The sequence below is a fragment of the Zosterops lateralis genome, assembly GCF_965231275.1.
Source record: "Zosterops lateralis genome assembly, chromosome: 5".
Classification (NCBI taxonomy): domain Eukaryota; kingdom Metazoa; phylum Chordata; class Aves; order Passeriformes; family Zosteropidae; genus Zosterops; species Zosterops lateralis.
This window is the reverse complement of record NC_139766.1, coordinates 70480644-70494881: the sequence shown is the minus strand read 5'-3', so window position 1 is coordinate 70494881 and position 14238 is coordinate 70480644.

Below are 14238 nucleotides of genomic sequence, written 5' to 3'. Positions count from 1 at the left end.
AAGAGAACTCCATAGTATTTGGAAAATAGACTAGAATACATTTTGAGGCTACTGTTCCCACTTGCATACAATATTGCTGAGAATAAAGCAAAGGCTCTGAGTTGCATATTATTCCTGTCTCTGTGTAACGCTTCAATCCAGCCACTCCATAAACCCAAGGACAGTTAATTTCCAAACTGTTGATAGTGCTATGCCCACAAAAGTTCACATTTTAAGGCAGCTCAGCACACATCCATCCAGAATCCCATATTTACCAAAGGCTGAGATTTTAAAGTTCAATGTCAAAGTCCTGGGCCCTAAAAATATAATCACACTGGTTTATTACATTGGTGGCACATGTGAAATTAGCCCTATAAGACAAGCATGAGACAAGCCCCCAGGATTTTCGTGGAGGTCTGAGAGATAAAGATTGAACATATTCAGTTTATAGTGCTCTTTGTTGCCCTTGAGGAATATGGGACACATTGTCTCAATTATTACTTTTTTTATTACTACTCCTTTTGGCTTTTGTGATCTTGTTAGACTGTTATTCCTTTATAAGGGCAACTGTGCTTAGCAGAAAATGATGGTCTATAGTCCATTCACCTCCAAAACACCTGCTTTGGGTTAAATTGCTACTACTTATTGAGCTCAATACACTGAATTTACAGTGTAAATAAACACAGCAGAAGATGGACAGAAGGGCATATAAAACACAAGCAAAACAGTGGAGTTGCATACTTATATTTGTTACACCTGCTTTTATTTCCCTTTTCACTTCTTTTATTTCTGTCCCTGATCAGGCCTTGAATTTTGAGAAACACTGGACTCAATTTTTGATGTACAAAATCAGGCAACTAAAAGATTAGCCAGCTGTGAAATGCCTTCAAAAGCATCCCCCTTGCCTATCTAGAAATCTACCCCTCAGACTGCAGGGGATGGATTTTCTCCCTGCACACAGAATATCAAGCAAATGTAACATATTCAGGGTCATCCCTGTTCTTGCGGCACCAGCATTCCTGTGAAAGAGCAGCCACTCTCCTGCAACTACAAGAGCACAAAAGCACCAGGGCACCTTGTCTCTTTCTGGGTACAGATCTCTCTTGTTTCTATAGAAAATGGAGGTAGCTCTCAATTTTATACAATCACTCTCGTATCTCAAGTGGACAGACACAACACCTCTGCTTTCCTGGTCTATTGCCCCTGCTGCGTTTCAGCTCTGCAATCAGACTAATCAGGCTGCTAAGAACTTTTCAAGGAGCACAAATGTTATTATTAATCCTTCTTTGGCTCCAGGGCTAAGAACTCAGCAGCTCGCAGCCTGCACAGACCTGAGACACAGCAAAGCACTGAACCTATGAAAATGACTCTGAAATGGGATGTGGCACAGCACAACTGGCCCTTTGAGGCTTTTAGTAGCAATCTTCCTATAATGCCAAGCTGTGTAAAATACAGTGTAATTCAGAGTGTTCCTTTGCTACCAGAAGGAATAATTAATGCAAGCAGTTATTATGGAAGAATGCAGCCAACCTCATTTGCATTGGTGGTACTCTGCCAAACTCTTTACATTTGTGATAAATCGTGATTTCCAGGCCATTTTAGAGTCCCTTTTCATGAGGAGTGTGAAGGGCAAAAGAAAAAAATAAAAAGATCTGAAATATAAATTAATTTTACTGTGAGGAGTTGGACTTCTTAGGTACATTAGTTTTCATATTGAGCATGAAAACACCAAAAGAACCCCTGAAATTTTGTTCTGGTTTGGTTACTGTGTAAACCCTGTCTCAGAAAAGGTCTAAAAATAATTGATGCTGCAGCTACTGAAGATTTGTCCATAACATAATGAAAACCATCTCATGGACTTTCAGTTTCTTGGAGCTGTGTGATCAAAGCGAGCTAAATCATTAATCTGCTTTTGTAAGGAAATGTGTGAGACATCTGCTAGCAGCACATTCAAAAACCACAGATTATTTCCCTACTGGTTAAAGCAAGAGCAGAGACTAAAGTCTAGTTCAAAACCCAGTAAGATTAGTAGAGTCAGTCCTGTTAGCTTCAGTGGGTTGTTGTGTGGTTTTTTTTATTTTTATTTTTATCTGACCCCTGATATATTAAAAAAGGTTAAAAAGAAGCAAGTATACTTGTCCTTTTTTTTATTTTTTCCCTCTTTTTTGGGGTAGCAGGTACCTCCTGCCCTCCTTGTTCTGCAGTGCTGAAATGCAAATTGAAGACTTGCAGTGCTCCCAAAATAAACAGCTGAAGAACACAGAAACAAACAAAATTTTCAAAAGAAACAAGCAAGAACTTGGAAAATAACTTTCCCGTATACATTGTATATATCTTACTCTACAAAGCACAGGAGATGCACATTTGGGCAAAGGATATGAGCAATACTGGCCCTTACAGATGACATATCATCACTGAGCTTCACCTAACAACCTTCAACTCTTGTGGCTCTCAAGTTTGTTTTTCTCTAACCCTCAGAAGCCATTCCAGTGGAAAATAGAGCTGATTCACTGCTATTGTAGGGGGCCATTCAACTTGAAATAAAAGACTGCCCAATTCCTATCTGCTCTCTACATACATGCTCAAGTGGAGTGATGCTCACATATCTAGATAGAAGTAGAAATAAATGGAAACAAACCACCCAGTTCTCCCCACGTTTCAGTTTTCTGGCATGCTGATTTGAAATTAATTACTGTTTGCATAACAACAAGTGAAAGGTTTAATTAATCTTTCAAAACCACATCAAATTAAACACCCTGCGTACAGTCTACATTCTGGTGTAGTATGTGTGACAGGGATACACTGAGCATATTGAACTGGGTAGAAGAGCTTAAGTCTACCAGGAAACACTCACTGAAATGATGACCAGGTGTTTTACTGGAGCTGCCATGTAAAAAGTTTATAAAGAGAATCGTTTTCCTGCTGACAAACAGCAAAACATCTTGCATGCACCTACCTGGAAATACCTGCCAGAAGACTTCACCCTGAAATATTTTCTCTTAAGGTTTCTCACTCCTTTTCCTCTGTCCTTAAGATACATTTGAGGCATATCTTCTCAGATTTATTAGCATTACAGCAAATAAATTTGCTAAGTTTGAAAAGTTACGGCTGACGCATAAGTGTTCTTGAAAGATAGAATCCAGGGATCTGTCAAGATTAAACCTGCAGTGTTTCTGTCACAATTTCATTGGAAACCCATCCTTCTTTCTAGCCATATCCACCCCAGGATCAAAATCTCTTGGCAGCAGAAGATGAGATTAACTACTGACAGACCAAGATATGATAATAGCAATATATGTGATGGAATAAAAAGAAAAATAAGGCTAATTATTCTCTATAACCTGTGTTATTCTATTGTGTTGCCACATAGGTCATTTGAAGGGTTGTTGTTAGTGTGCTTTGCTTTTAAACTCTAGAGAAATAAGCAGTTCCTCCTCACCCTTTACATAATTCCCAATAAATATCCATGGTTGAGTGAGGTCTGAGAGGCAGTGACACAAAACACAATCAACTTCAGCCCTTTCAAAGGCATTTGAGCAGAAATGGCAATTTTTAAAGCTGAGTCAAGGGTGCAGTTTTGACAGGATGAACAAAATACTCATGGAATATGACGCTGTGGAAAAGGGAACTTGTAAAGAGCCTCTGAGGAACAAAACCACCACAGTTCAGAAAGCAGATACATTCTAAGCAGTAATTACAAGACTGATTTTTTTTGGTGTCCCAATTAACTCTATGGCTTGAAATTTCTGATTTGGTTTCTGTTCAGAAAATGATTAACTGGCTTCACAGGACTGCTTAAAACTGCTTAGCAGAGATCCATGTAATGCAGACAGTGAACAGTCAGATGCCAAAGGCACTGGCATCAGTGTTATACGTGGGCAGCCCTGAACACCGAGAGTGAACAAATACAAAAATCCTCACTTTCTCCCCACTGAAAACCACCACTATTTCCACTCATTCTTACAGTGTTCACAGACAAACACCTTCTCAGGCACTTAAAAATATCACCTTCATAAAGATGCTGCATTTTTTGGGAGGGAAAAAAATCTAACACAGGCAAGATAATATTTTTCCACAGCTGCCTAATGTGTGCAGCTTAAGGGTAGGACTATACAGAAGAGTCAAAAGGCAGTAGGGGATCAGGAAGAACTACTTGAGACAGTTCATTTCAGTCCCCAAACAAGCCCTGAGAAAAGGGAGAAAAGCTGACAAAAACTCTATAAAGTTACATGAAACAGAATATACACTGAGAACACAAGTCAAGCTCTTTCATATGTGACTGCAGAGCATCATTTTTCCTTAATTTCCTGCCCCAATACCTGCCTATTTGTACAAAATATTCATGTTTGATAAGGGGCTTTCCTAGACTACTTCAGTTGCATTTGAATACAAAACTCTGCTGTGCCTAAATGACAGCAGAGCTATAAGCACAGCTCTTTCCCATTCCAATCAAGAGTACAAACCACTACACCAATGGAAATGCCAATTGCTGCCAATGCAGTCATGAAATTTTCTCTCACCTCCACTGCCTCCATCACTGTGCCTTTCAGTTCTCACTGCACATCTGTTGGAGCAGATCTTGCAGACAGATACAATGATAAAAGGTGATAAATCCCTTTAAGACAGCCTATCTTCATGGGTTTAGTGTATATGAACTGCTTTGGATCATGTTTACCCTGGAGCAGCACATGGTCATCATCATATCAAGCCTGAAACCATTACAGAAAAGAACCATTCCAAATCCCCACACTTCAAACTCCTTCATAAAAGAGTATATATAAAACTATCAGATTTGCCTCAGCTATTATTTCATGCTGTGCACACTTTATGCTTTTTTCAGTCTGCCTCTCTAATTAAAGAAATTACATTAGCATGACTGTGAAGAACTCTTCCCACTTCAGCAAATGAATGGGAAAGGAACAATGCTTGAATTCCACAGGCTGACTTCTTCAGGAGACAGATATGCTTCAAGGACAGCAGAGTCCTGGTGTTAGAGCCCTGCCTGCACACAGCCTTGTTGTTTTTGAGCCTGTGACTATTGTGCCAGCTCTCCTCATGCTGAGCATTGAAAAGCCCTCCTCGATTTCACACATCACAGTAACACCATCAGGAACAACTTCAAGTGGCTCTGCTGTAGACCAAGAACATTCCTAATAAAAAAGAACTTTGCCAGCAAACTGTGAGCCTTTCAGTGGGCTGGTGACTAGATGAGCTGGGCTGGGACTAACAATGAGGTGTCCAGTTCTGCTGGCTGCTCTTTTACCTCAGCACTGCAAATAGTGACAGGAATGTTCGTGAGGCTTCAGCTCTTGGCAAACTCCTTCCTGCCTGTAAACAGGCCCAAAATTGCAACATAAGCAGTTCTCGCTTGTGCCTTCCTACAAAGAGTCATCTGCAAGCATTGTATCCAGATGTTCCAATCAGTGTTTTCAATTTACTCCTGTTCATAACCCAAATGTGTCTCGGGGATGACTCCTACAGCCCCTATACACTTTTATGTATGACCTACTCCACACACATTTCTATTGCGTGAGGAATGCTTTGCCAAGAAGGTTACTCTGATCATCAGAAATTAAAGAAACAGAACTCCAGGCCAATTTTGAACAACTTCTACCATAAAACCCTTGTTTCCTAATTATTTTTTTATACACAGAGTGCTGAGAAAGCCACAAAAGCAGGTTTCCCAGGACAGCATGCTGATAATTGGTTGCATTTTTGTTTTAGCAAGTCATAATCTTTTTTTTTTTTCCTCCACTGAGAAGTTGGGCTAATTCTGTCTCCTGTCTTGTGCCAAGGCTTTGGTGCAAAGAAAGCTTCCAGGTGAACCACCCGCCTTTTCCAGCCCAGATGATGATTAAGCACAATCTATTTGACACAGATTTCTTCTCTAAGTAAAATCAGTATTTGTGTTTTAATGAAGAATATCAAGTTTCAGATGAGGCATTATGGAACTTGTGATTATGAGGGATAGAGATTGAAAGTAGGAGATGAGAAACAAAAATAAGAGATGAATTTGACTTTTCCTGAACTTGACAGCATCCTGACTTGTTTGAGAATGAATCTGTTCTCTAATTAAGGCTTGGGGATGCTCCAGGAAGATGGATTTTCCCAGAATCTTTGCTAACTAACAGAGACTAACCTCATCCCTCAGCTTTGACAAGACAGAAATTCTTGATGAGCTTTCCTGGCACACTCTGCCTTGTGCCAGACACATCTGACTAGGCAAGTGATGCTGGCTGCAGACTGATGGACTCTTTGGTAGGTACTGAGGTAGCAGGGGAAGATTAAAGGCTCTAAGATGTGTCATTGGCATTTAGAAACCAACTCTCAGTCCAGAAAAACAAAGGGAATGGAACTGCATCCAGCCCAGCTAGGGAGCTGGGAGAAAACAAATTCATTGTGTAAGAAATAGTAATTTTTAGAAGCAGATCCTGCGTGCTAGGATGAAAAGGGCTGGTAAATTAAGGCTACTCTATAGCAGTGTAATAAATTAAGCGTCATAATGCAATGATATTTATGAAGTTTCCCTGTGGCAGAAGATCTCTCTGCATTCCAAAAACTGAATCCAAATAATTAGGAATTAATACTAATAATTCTTTTTCAGAGCTACTGTTACACTGCTGCAGGATTTTGGCACATATATCAATAATTTTATTTCATCTGCAGGGCCACAGGTCTCTTACTGGGAGAAAGACCAGTCATGTTTTTGGGTGCTGGGTAAGTTACAGCTTTAGGTAACACACACAGTCTTCTCTGATGACAATTCTGAGCTTTCTACACCTGAGATAGATACAAAGGCAGGTTTATTTATGTGAGAAGTCCCACTGTTTTTTACCCAGACATTAAAACCCTCAGTTTCTTCAGACTGAGAAACCAGAGACAACCCATAATGGCTATCTTTCTTTTAGGAATAGATGGAACATTCCTCCTCAAAGTGAAGTCAGAAGTGAGCTAGCTTTCTCAAGTTTCAGAAATAATTCCTACCTCACCACTGGTCAGCCCTACAGGGCTGAATCCATACACTCTGATAAACTGCTGAGATTCCCAAGGATTTCATGCAGTCAAACAAAATACCACCGAGGATGCAGTTGTTACAAATACTCTATACTTGGTTTTCATCTTGAACTGTGATTATTTTCCCTCTTTCAAACTGTAACAGTTCAACACCAGGTACAACCTCATGTGGATCCAATTATCACAAACAGGCAAAGCAATCAAGCTCATAATCTAAAACGAGGAAACAGCTGCCAGGTCCCCCTTTTCCCCCCCTTTCCTAAACAGGCTTTCTTCTCCCAAAGCATTGCCCAGAAACATCACCAACTTTTGAGTGCTTTGTGTATTATTAGGGATATAAGCACTGACTAAAGAGAAGAGAATAAAGCAATAAATCAGCCAACTCATGAGCTTTACATGACTCAACTTCATTGGCGTTGTTCCTCAGGTCTTTTCACGCAAAGGCTGAATTGTGTTCACTTTCTCTCATGTCAGTTACTTAATATAAATTGAAGAGGAATAAAAGACGTTGGATTAAAAGGTTATTCCAACAGCCTTTGAACTGAAGGTGAGGGGAAATGAAATCCTATTTTCTTTCATGTGCTTGGATCAGAGTTTCTATCAAGGCACACTGATATTGGCAAACTTGCATATTCTGTTTTTATTCCATCAACTGCACACACACATTCTGGACAGCCTTGTTCAGTATTTTATGTGTAAATCCAGAGATATTGCACAAATCTTGAAGTACCAGTACAGCCTAGTTTCAGAGGCCAGAGCAGTAAAGATGAGCTAAGTCAAAGCAATATCTTAAACCACCAGCTAAGTTTGCTCAGTCTCACCATCCTATCACACACATTTATGAGATTTGGTAATAAAACACCAGGGAGAAAAATCAAATACCTTCTACTCCTGACAGGGGAGTGTGGCTGTGCCCTGTACAAGATTTAAAGCAACTACATATTGGGAAGTAAGCACAGCATACCTGTTATTATCCTGGGAAATTCCAGCTAAACCATAAGGCTCCAAAGTGCCACATACTTGAAGCACTTGAGGAAGGGGATGCTATCTTTTCCTCCAACAGATTTCAGAAGCAGCTTGTATTTGATGAGCAGATGTCTATTTTCTCTCACTTTCAGCCCGGCAATTTTGATTCCTGTTACACAGCTGCCACCTTTAATTAATTTCTTGTCCTGACAGAGCTGTTCTGAGGTCACTGATACATTGACTGTGGTTCTGCCAACTCTTCCAGCAGCAAAACAGGAGCTGGCCCCACCTTTTTCCTGTCATGGGAAGCTAAATGAAGGGAAACTTGAAATGGGCTGCAGTTGGTATTGATTGTCAGAGTCAAGCTGAGAAGAGACAAGACCCCTTTTTCACCAATTCACTACATATAGAGTGTGTAAAACCATGCAGATGGAAGAGGAAATAATTATAGACTGATCCTTGATAAGTTTAGGCTGGAAATTAGGAAATCTGAAATTATTGAAGACATGAAATTTTGTATTTGACTTTCACAAAGTTTCATCAGAGTTCAAAGGACAAATCAGACAGCCAGTTCAGGTACAAGTACAAATATAATAATCTTCTAATATAAGTATTCTGAGGGTCTTCCACAGAGTTTAGCATTTTTCTTAATTCCTCAGCTACTGAAGGGAATAGTGTTAAGAGTATTTTATAAAGTTGATCATTACATGACATGATATATCTAAACAGAAAATTATTTAGCACGAAGAAATAGTATTTTGGTGACCAAATAAGATTTAAACACTCAATTTCTCAATTAACATTCCCTTTCCATGTAAGAAGCGCTCCAATTCTCCACACGGTGACCAAGGAAGGCAGGGCTGCCTCCCTCAATCCGTGTGTCCCGAGTGCCGCCTTGTGGACACTCCCTGCAAGTGCACCCAGATCAGCTCTAGGGCTTACACTACTCAAAGCAAGGGAAAAGAGGGAGAACACCCAACTCTGTTCATTTCTCCTGTTCCTGGGAATAAAATGGCACTGGGAATTTTTACGGGGAAGGTGAGAGTCCCAACGAGATCTTGTATCAACTTTTGCAACTGTGACTGCACCAGTAATGTTCAGCTCTCACCCCAATGACACAAAAGCTCGTGCTTGGCTCACTGTTTCATCTCCTTATGACATGAAAATTAGATTATGTGCTTGGTCAGAACAAGCTGCTGCATATATTGACACAAAGTCTTCGCTACATCTCTTCAGCAAACCAAAGAGCCTGCACACAGCACCTGAGAATTAAAGGTCTCCTTTATTTTAGCAGGACTGACTGAGGACTTGCCCACAATGGCCTTACCTTTGCCTTTTCTGTGACATCTACACACAAATTATACAGTTTTTTTTCATCTTTTACAAGACTGACAGCCCAAGAACAGAAATTAAATTATTTGCACCCTGCACCAAAAGTATTTAAATCACTAGATTTCAATAAATTTCCTTTGAAAGAATATTAAATGAGGGAAACCTGGATTGTCTTTGCTCTCCCATTTTTCCATCAATACACCCGCTGAACTGTAACATATTCCTAGTAAAAGGACAAGGTACTTGGCAGCTGCTGGTCTGCTAGAATTATTTTATCACAAAATAAGTGATAGCCCATATTTGCTTTTTATCCTCCTCTTCTTTAGCTTTTATATTATTTCAGATTTTTGACATATGCAAAATATCCTCAGTTCTGCTTTATAGAGCTGAACTCAAATCTTCTACAGGAAATTAAATAATTATGAAAAGCATGTAAGAAGTGCAATCAAAGAAGACTCACTTGAAAATAGTAGATGTCTTTCATGGCAATGTAAGAGTATTAGGTACTTATTCTGACAAAAATAATTTGCAGGCTTTAATAATCTGTTTCCCTAGGGTTTCTCTCAATAACTGTACAACACTGACATCTTCAGGTGGAAGAGCTATTGAAATACATAAATAATAGGACAGGATGAATATAAACCATTCAAATATGAAATAATTCTTGAAACAGGTTTTCCTTCCAAGATTCACTAATTTGGCTCTTTTGTCTTTGAAGAATTACACATGGCTCCAGAGACATTTCCAAAATATTAACATAGACATGAAAATACCTGCAGCCTTTTCAATATACAATTTGAGTAATGCTTGCAAGGTGTCAAAAGATAGGAGAGTTCCTCACAAAATACCCCACTAAGTGTCAATAAAAATTACAGCTCTTTCTTGAGATATTTTCCCAATGATGTACTTATTATGGGAAAGCCAACAATTTCTAATCAATTCATGGTCTTGGTACAAGGAAGCAAAACACAGCTTTCTTTTAGTTTCTCTATTTGTTTCTAGCAGCCCTTTTTCACCACATGCACCCTCAATATTTGGATTAGTTTGACTCAAGGCAAGTAAAGAGGTTAATTCAGAATTTACAGTCATGACAAAAAGTACTGAAATTTTGTGGTCCTGTTGATAACTTCATTATATACAAGCAATACTTAATCTACTTTTGGCACTTCTCAGCACACAGATGCTCAATTGACATTTCAAGCAGGAGTTGTTAAAGATTTTTCCTAATAAGGGCTTTTGGTGAATTTTATTCTGGATTTGAAGGGCATAATTTTATAGGATAGTAAGTGATGAATCTCAGATGCCTCAGTAACAGGTAATTCAAGCCAAGTTAACCTATTTGAGACATTACCTTACCATGTCAAAGCCTTTTATAAAGTCCTTACAATTTTAAGCATTTTACTATTTAATCTGTTTATCTCCAAGTCAAAGTATTAGCACAAACAATTTTTATTAAAAAACTCATCAAGCAAGTGCTCATTTCTCTGAATAAAACCACCCCAACCCAAATACAGGAACATAAGGACACAGATATTGCAGCTGCCTGATTAAACAGAATGCTGCCAGTGAGGAGCATTATTAAATATTCTCCCTATCTGGAATCAGTTCACCTTGAATGCATATCTTCACTTATCATGAATGAGAGAAAATGAATAAACTGGCAGAATAATTAAAAATAAAAACCAATAAAAAGCACATATATGTAACCAGTGCCCCTACTGTAAAATGATGGAGTTGAAATAAGCATGTTAAAGACCAAAAAGGAACTTCAATATAAAATTCCTACTCCTCGGCATTCTGTGCAAATGATTCCTTCCTAAATCCCAAGGCTGCAAGAAAATCTGGCATGTCATTAAATCACACCTGCACTTAGATGAGAATGAGTTGTAACTAATATGAGTTGCAATTTTACCAAAATCACGTATTTACTGATAAGATACTGAATTTTAGTCCTATATGAAGATGGATTTCAAACACCAGTGCAGGTTATCTAGCATCCAAACTCTTGGATAATCGCTGCATCAAAGGAAAATTATTATCTACATGCTCAGACATTTCTGTAATTAGAAAATAAACTGAAAGTTTGTGTGAAGGCGTGAACTGTAAACCTCAGGTTTACACTAGAAGACTCAACTCTTGTGTAAATACAAACCCTTTGAGCACCTATGGATTTCTCGCAGGGACACGAGTGTGTGAGCTGGCCCAGCGCTGGGCATGCTGCAGGAACACAGGACAGAAGGAATGACCATTTACTGCTTTGGCTCCCTAGAGGTCCTCCACGAGCTGTAAATGCCTGAACTCCAAGTGCGGCAGGTTCCGTGGGGCTGAGCGGCACCGGGACCTGAGCTTGGATTCTCTAAATACCGAAGCCACCACCTCTCTCCGCACTCACCCAAACAGCTACTCGCTCTGCACGGAAATCTGTGCTCAGCTCTAAGAATATGGTGGCAGCGACTGTCACAGGCGTGTCCCAAACTAGCAGTTGTCGCTAATACAGAGGAGTTAATTAGGCTTCAACAGTGAAAGGTGCTTTCTGGCCCTGCCATGCATCTTCATTTTTGGCAATGACAACAAAAAGCAGCTTGTATCAGCTTGAAAGCACAACTGAGATCCAGGGTGCTCCTGGAAACCACTGAATACAGATTGTGATGCCACCTTACATCTACCGAGGGAGGAAAACAACACATCAAAATGGAAGTTTTCTTGAATTAATTTCAGCAGGATTACTTAAGGGTACATGCAACAAAGACAAGGGGCAATGTGTGCAGGAGGGAAATTTATTGTCCCAATGAAGACTGTACAGCAGAATATGGGAAATGCTTCAAAGATATCATCAGATAATTGTACTTATTTGGTTATCAGCAGATGACAAATCCCTTTTCTGCCACTAAAGCGCAAGGACCAGAACAGTACCATGGACATGCTGCAGCAGCATTTCTTTCAGCTTCCTTGGCTTTGTTGTAGACCTCTTCCCCTAACTAGCTAAGTAGAAATAAGTAGAACTGAATAATCATTATAAATGCAGCTCCATTAACTTATGTCTGCTGATTTAAAAAGGTCATACACCCAACAAGATGAGGAGAGAAAAATTAAATGTGGGAAAGCAAAGCTTTATGTATATGGATATTGCTGAACAGTACTAATTTAAAGTAGCATTTTCCACTCTAATTCTCTGGAGTTCTAATTGAAGTTCTAACCTCAAAGTGCTTTTCCTTCCTCACTGACAGACTTGCCTCTCTCTCAGCTGCATGGCAGGAGAGCCACTGCAGACCTTTGGCACTTCTGAGCTGTCATCAGAGCTCCTGTTCAGCAGCACAACACCATCTACCTACCAGGGAGTAACGATACGGGATCTCTTCCCTGACATCTACTTGAGCAGCAGGAATCTCAGAGGAGCAAGGAACTCCTCCTTGGCCAGCTGGTGGCTGCTTGCTGGGTGGTGGGACAGACCCTGCCAGGCCTGTGTCTGCCAGCACTGCTGATAATTGCAGGCCTGGCACCAGGGTAACCCAGCTGGATGATGCTGCTGTCAATTATTACCCTTATCCTCCATCTGGCCTTCCTCACCTCCAGTGCAATTAGCTGGGAGGTACCTGAGGGCAGGGACCGGGTCCTTCATGTACAGGAGCCCACACACCAGGGCCCAGGAGTCATTTGTGGGTGTCACTGCCACACAAATGATAACCTTGGCTTCTGATTACTCTACAAAACACAGCCCCTGCTTAAGAGGTGTTAATGAAATGTTGTTTACTGGATGTTGGTATAAAGAGCTTAAGTTTGTTTTTTTAAGCAGATAACTATCAGATTCTCACAGCTTTTTACTTTCAAGGGATACATAAACTATTTAGTGGAGGACTGAAAGTGATAAAATGATGTTCAAGTAATAGAAACTATTTGCAAGTCTTGTTTCCTTTCCTAGTCAATTACTAATATATCCTCCACTGTTACACTGGAAGATCCTAGTGATAAGAACAATTGCTACCAGACAGTTCAGCATAGTCTGAAATGCCAAATGCCTTAACTAAAATGCCCACATGGACTCAATTCTGCATTGCATCCTCACTACAAAACTTCTCTATGAGCCTTAGTCCAGTTTTCCTGTGTTAACAGTACTTCCCTCCCTATTTGTGGATCCTCCTGAAGAACACCACCGCAGTACAAAAACAATTCCAGAAACAAAAGCCAGGATTGCTTTCACATCATTCATTCAAGATTTCTTTCCTTTTTCTTTGCCATCTGGTTAACTTCCAGATCAAAAATTAGCTGACCCGTGTTTTTCTGAAGCTGTTGTATTGACAAGAGCACCAATGTATATTCAAATGAAATTATAGAGTTTATACACCAAGTGTTGACTGAGGCCTGCAAAAGCACAATTATTCAGATGATAGCACTGACAGGTTGAAAGATTAGACCCCTTAAATGCTGCAATGTGTGAAGGCCATGTTTCATGTTCTGTCTCCAACAAGGTTTTCTAACTGGCTGGCCCACACTGCTCTGAGTTGCAGTATTCTGTAGCAACACATTACTGGGAGTTACTTACCCTAAACAAATACTGGGAAACCTCTTTTAACTGTCCAGGATATTCAGTTGCTACTTAAAAGCAACTCTGACAAAGAATTCTGATCCATTTTTCACATGTGCTCTCCTGAGAGCTTCACCTGCACTCAGAGTTAACCTCAAGGACACACCTCTCTTACCTAATCAGCGTACAAAGGAGCCAGAACCTTATTCTATGTTCCTTTGAAGTTAATTATCCCTTACTACTTCTAAGAATAAAACTTTAGTTTACTAGAAGTCTTTTGTTATCCTCAAGTGCTTTGACTTGCTCGATTATTTCTGAATTACAGAATATCTAAAACATTCCAAGAAACAGATGGTAGGACAGAACCAGTTCTCCTCACAAAGAACCATTTCTTTCCATAGCAGGGGGGCGTAGAATATTTGTGA